Source organism: Diplotaxodon limnothrissa, linkage group LG5 (genome assembly GCF_057381915.1).
Source record: "Diplotaxodon limnothrissa isolate DT_005_m linkage group LG5, D_limnothrissa_male_GT1.1, whole genome shotgun sequence".
NCBI lineage: Eukaryota > Metazoa > Chordata > Actinopteri > Cichliformes > Cichlidae > Diplotaxodon > Diplotaxodon limnothrissa.
In genome coordinates this window covers 2,219,529-2,225,769 of record NC_140600.1, presented here as the reverse complement: position 1 = coordinate 2,225,769, position 6,241 = coordinate 2,219,529, and the positions used below count along the sequence as shown (strand labels likewise).

The following is a 6,241-nucleotide window of genomic DNA, read 5'->3' as shown; positions in this document are numbered from 1 at the left end:
TCATTAACAGCCAATTAGCGCTCACCCGGGTCGGCCAGGCCCTCAGAAGCTTGGCAGGGCTAATATTAGCAGATGAATGCCCCGCTCACCTTTTTCATCAGTGTGCACCAGACATCTGCAGGAAAATCTAGCCAGTCCGCTCAAACAGACCGTATAAAGGGCTCTGTGCTGATGTGTGCGGCTCCGATAACACAAACACTTAAACCAGATGATCTTTTAGTTATTATAGGAATTATTAGGAAATAACTAAAATATCTCCGCAATTTTGAGGTCTTCAGTTGACGCACCATGCTGTTGCTGAATTTTCCATCAAATCGCGAATACTTATCCTGTCAGAGGAATAAAGTCGATGTTTTTGTAATCATGTGGCATTTGTGCGTCACGCGCCACCTCTCAAACAAAGGGAACACTGCTCAAACGTGTCACTTTATTTCCTGTTTCAAGAGTGGGAGAAAGGTGTTTTGTGTCCTACGTGCCGATAAACTTGTCGTTTATCGGCACGTAGGACACAAAACACCTTTCGCAGATCCAATACTTGAAAGATGACCTCGGTGCGCGCCTTCTCCATGCGTGCACGAGCATCCAGCAAACGGAATACTGTTACATCAGGCAGAGTGTAGGATCTGTGTGAGAGGCAGTTTGTGTCTTTTACCAACGCAATGCGTGTGGTCACACGCGCGCGCGCACTGACACACACAGGGTCTACGGGCTGTAGGACTGAACAACGTCTGCTCAGTAAATAACCTAAAGGCAGGTTGGCCTTTTCTCCGCACTTTTTCTTTTTTCTCCAGCATCTGAGCAACCGCCTCAACATCCACAAACACGTTAACTGACTGGTGCGCGGGAGCTTTAATTAAGGCGCGCCCACGCGCAGCAGATTAAAGGTTTTTTTTTCCTTTCTGGGGTGGAGCGCTAATCAGTTGTCAACAACATGAGGACATCTTTCTTTTTGCTCTCTCCACCACCGGGGGATCGCTGGGGGATTCAGGCAATTTACGGACTACAAAGGAGCTCGTCTGAGACAGGAAGAGAAGAAAAGCAAGAGGCGGACTTTTTGTCTGTCCCAGTGAACTGATTGTAAATGGGAGATTAGCGGGGAAGCTTCGCCAGTCCAGCAAGTGCCCGATCGAGGAGGAAGGAGAGAAAAAGACCAATTAAGTCTACCAAATGTTAACTTACACCAGTTTCCCCCCAGTTTAGCCCACATGAAATTCCAATTAAAGCGTCCCGGTAGCAGCTTTTTTCTTTCAAAGAAGGCGGAGGGGTTAGAGTGCTTGTGTCACTCTAGCCAGGGGACAACGTTCCCACAATATCTGAGACAGGAGCTCGTTAAAGTAATACAAGGGCAATATGCGATGTTATCCCCAGTACAAGGTTGTGATTCCTTGGAGAAGCAAAACCGCTAAATACCATGACTAACACCAGCACAACAACTAACGGATGATGGTGATGGAAATGAAAACACAGTCAAACAAGATTTAATCTAACAGCTGACTGTGTGTGTGTACTCTTCATTGAGCATTTGAATGAACAACGTTTTAATCAACTTGTTTTTATCATGCCTATGTAACAAAAGTCAGCTAGATTTATAGTTTTATATAATGCGAGCATTAAATTGAATTCACAAAGGAGAGTGCAGAAAACACATTTTCACAGCCAGTCAAAACCAGCCTACAGTGCATGTTTGTTGTGCCAGATATTCAGTAAGACTAACAGTAAATGAAATAAACAAGAAAAACAAGATAACTATAAAAGGAGATTAGACATCAAAATGCTATATCAGAAGGAGTTATGGCCATCTCTCCCTTAGCCTGCTTCTGCTGGGCTGTTCTTCCTGTTAAATGGGAGTTTTTCTTTCCCACTGTTGCCAAGTGCTTGCTCGTTGCGTTTGATTTATACTATAAGCATCTTCACCTTAAAATATAAAGCACAGTGAAGCGGCTGTTGTGATTTGGTGCTATATAAACGTTGCATTTGCTTTTCCACAAGCACATTCAAAGTTTATACTAAGTTTGTGCTTAGAAAGGCTGGGACCGCTTTGTGGCGTTGTTTCTTAACAACGCCACAAAGCGGTGCCTTGCCACCCCACCCCTCGTTAGTGAACCACTAGCCCTTTGAGACCATGAGCCTCCATTGTAAAGTACTGAGGGTTAATGAGCACTGGTTTCTCTTCAGTCTGTAGCTGTGCAATCAAAGGAAACAGAGATACTGACATGAGATGTTTAAAAACAACATTATTGTACATTTCTCATAAAGGAGCTAGTCTAACATTATGCTCTGATTTGGTTAAAAAAAATACCAGAAATGCCGAACTTGCTTGTCCAAAGACCAAAAAGTCCAAGATGATGGATAGAAATGAGCCACTCAAGATGCAGTGAACAGGCACAGCGTTCACTCACACCTCATTTAGATTCTTTTACAAAGTCATCCCAGAACCTTCCTCCACCAAAACCTCATCACAATGTCTTAAGGACAGTAGTGAGGAGCCTGTCCCTTGGATATGCCTGCTCATCTGCTTTGGCCTGTCAAGGGCATGGCAGGCTGAGAGGATGTGTTTTGTGGCTGGGAGGGAAGCGTGGGCTGCTGGGAACTGAGCAGTGAGGGAGCTCTCATCACTGATTTGTTGTCAGACTCCATTCTCTGACCTCCATCCGTCTGTCCATCCATGCAGCTATCTAGTCTGCAGCTCAGAAGCTGCGGGGGGAACCTGTAGTGGACGAGGGTGGTGAAGCTTCAGGTTTCTGTTAGTCAGAGACTGAATTTAGTTATTTTTATTGTTTGACCAATTTTAGGACAAAACACACACAACATCAAGTATTCACTGCTTTAATGCCACATCTGTTTCTTCAAAGTATAAAATCAAGGCAATTGCTTCCAGGGCACAACTTTTAGATTGTGCTGTGTACGTTTGTTATGTTGTGTTTAATCACTTTCATTTTCTCAAAACACGACGAACAGTAAGAATTAGCTTGTTTTCTAATCCATTAACAATGAATTATTATGTTTTTAAACATTCAGATTTCAAAGTCTGAATGATTTGGCGCTATATAAATATAACATATTACTAAATAGATGTGACTAAAACATTATGACAAAGCACCCTTGAACAAAAGATAACTTTTCAACTACTTTGGTAAAGATATTTCCAAATCACTGTGATTAGTTTGAGTTTAGTGTTGAACGTTCCCAGATTAATTCACTACTTCCCGCTAAAGTGAGTGACCTGCAGAGTTGTGATGCCTTTTTTTTCACCCACACACAGCAGCTGCACGTGGGTCTTTTTCCTATTCATGAATTTGTATGTTAGGTCATGTTCAAACAGCTGGCTATGATAGCCAAAGTGAAACAACACAGTAACCTTAAATGGCCAAGTAAGGCTACACTGAAAAAAAAAGTTCTTTCAATTTACTTGAATTTATTGTGTACATCGGTCCCACATAATATGAATAAGTATGACTGACTTAATTTTCCACTTTCCCTCAAGTAATTAATGCTTGCCAAATCAAAGTATTTTATTTACATCAGATTACTTTAAAAAATCATGTTTGATGTACTAATATTAATCTGTTATCATAATATCAATGTATTGCATAATGTCAATATATTTTAATGTTTAACACCAACTTATTTTTATTTGCCAGTGGTATGCAATGATATTATGTAATGTAAACACATTGCAATTATGTTCCTGCAACACAAATTATGGCTTTAAATCCTACTTAATTTTTTCAATTGAAATATTAACTGATCATTATTGACAAAAAAGGCAAAGACTGTGAGTGCTACTGAACAGTTCACCTTTATTAAACTGTAACAGCAGTGAAAGCAGCAATTCTGCCATGAACAAGTCCAAAATCACATCCATATAAACTTGTTAACACATTTTTAAAGATAGCCTGCAGAAATAGCTAGAAGAAAGAGTTAGTTTGAGAATATATTTGCAAATATTTCACAAAAAACTGACCTTAGCAGCAAATAAAAGAAAGTGCTTATAGATGATCCTGTCATCTCTTACATATAAAACATTTGTATTAATTACACAATTGAAAATGTAAACTAAATTAAGACTACCTGAAAAAAAGCAACACGCTTTTATGAATAAACAGATTTACACAAATATAACTTGTGTGTTATTTGACAACAGTTTCAGCTTCTGTACAAGTATTTACCTGTACAAGATTTCAAATAAGTTAAGCCTTAAATGACATTGTTACATAACTAATACCAAACACCTACATGAATTTTAATCTTCATTTTAAACATGTAAGCAGGACATTAAGGTATACTTAGAACATATTGCTAAAAATCGTCAGTAAAAATTTCTTACAACATGATACCAAAAGGAAAAATCATCCAGCATTGCAGTCACATGAGGGGAAAGCAATAAAAACATAAGCAGTATAACGTTACTGAACACAAAATGAAAAACTGCAAAGAATTGCAGAAGTGCAGTCTTTGACTTCTCAATGAAACAGATGGTTTTTGAAAGCAAGAACTTTAGAGAGTTTAGCTCCATCCAGTTCCATGAAAACCTTCAGGAAAACGTCAAAGTTGTAGCGAAGGTCCGCAGGGTAGGCAAGGTTTAATGCATACATTAGTCCAAATAGCATTATCACAGCAAATGCTACATTATCCAAAGTCTTCGCCACCCTGATGCCTGCAAGGACCACTCTTGTTCATCTGCTGAAGCTTGCTCTTTAAGAAGATAAATTCAAACAGTGGTGTCTTCAACAGTCTCACTGATGGCACGTTGTTCCATGCCCTGTAAAAAAGAAGCCATGTTAGTCATTTCATGCCAAGTAAGTAATATGACACTGTGGAAAGTCCGAAAAAAAAAGAAAAAAAAAAAGAAAAGAAAAAGACAAGTACATACCACATACTCCCGGATAAGCATGCCAGGGTCTTCACCCATGTAGATACACACTCCCTTGACACACTCAGCATCAACATCTTCACACTGAAATGAAATGTATGTAATTAGCGTCTTCATTCAGCCCTTGTCCTTCATTTAAGTTTTAATAGTGTACTTTACATGAATGTTTTTAAAGTAAAGGCACACAAATTAATAATAGGTTTACTGGCAATTAATAATAAGTTGACAAAGTGAAGGTTAAAAAAAGAACCAGATGTAAAAATACAAAATGAGAGAATTTATCATGGAAACATTTGAAATCTTCCACAATTATAAAGTTTCATCCAAAGAGGATTATGGGTGGCTGTAACTCAGGTGGCAGAGCAGGTCAGCCACTAATCAGAAGGTCGGTAGTTCGATCCCAGGCTGCCTCCTGGCTGCATACCAAATATCCTTGGGCAAGATACTAACCCCGTGTTTGCCTACTGGTGGTGGTCAGAGGGCCCGGTGGCGCCTCTGTCAGTGTGCACCAGGGCAGCTGTGGCTACAATGTAGCTTGCCATCGCCAGTGTGTGTGAATGGGTGAATGACTGAATGTAGTGTGAAGCGCTATACAAATGCAGGCCATTTACCATGTTAAGTGAATGTTCAGGATTTATCACTTACATTATCCATTTATGCCACAATTCTTTTCAGTATTAGTCCAAGCTCTCCTCTTCTGTTGACCAACTTCACCAGGTTGTCCAAGTGGAGAGCCAGCTGAGCCAGGAACTTTGTTTAAAGGGGGATGGTGGCAATTCTCTTAAACTCAGCGTTGATCTGAAAACATGAGCACAGAGGAATGAGCTTCAAAGGTTTAATACCTGGAAGAAGGCTGCAATCACTCATGCTGAAGAAATGGGCTGTCAATGGGCTGTGCCTTAACCATTTTAGGCTAATACCACAAGAACACCGTGTATGAGGCAAACCTTACCTCATGGAAATCAAATAGAGCAGGCCATCTTGCCATGAAAGCCTCCAGCATTGGTGCATCACGAACACCTTCATGTCTTCTGTATGAAAAAGTCTTTTCCATCTTGAGTTTCACCAACTCTGTTACTCTTTTTTATGTCCATGTTGTGGGCTTTGACATGTCAATAGCTTTAAGAGTCCCTTTGTCTGCTACTTCTGAAACTGAGGTAAGGTTAAGAAACTCATTCCCAAACAAGGAATCCATAAACTGAAGTCTGAAACTGCCCTGAAGACAACACTGTCTCTTGACTTCAACGATGAGATCCTCAGTTGATTCAGGCGCTCCATTAGAGAGTGAGCCTTCGACAGGTTCCGTCAGCCAAAACAGTCTTTAGGACCATAGGACTCCCCATAGGACTCTGTAGGAAAAAAAGAATT

At 40.2% G+C, this 6,241-nt stretch overlaps 1 pseudogene; it reads right to left on the bottom strand.

Moving 5' to 3' along the window:
• Positions 1-4,463: 4,463 nt before the first annotated feature.
• On the bottom strand, positions 4,464-5,967 carry LOC146631431 (uncharacterized; annotated as a pseudogene).
• Positions 5,968-6,241: the final 274 nt, after the last annotated feature.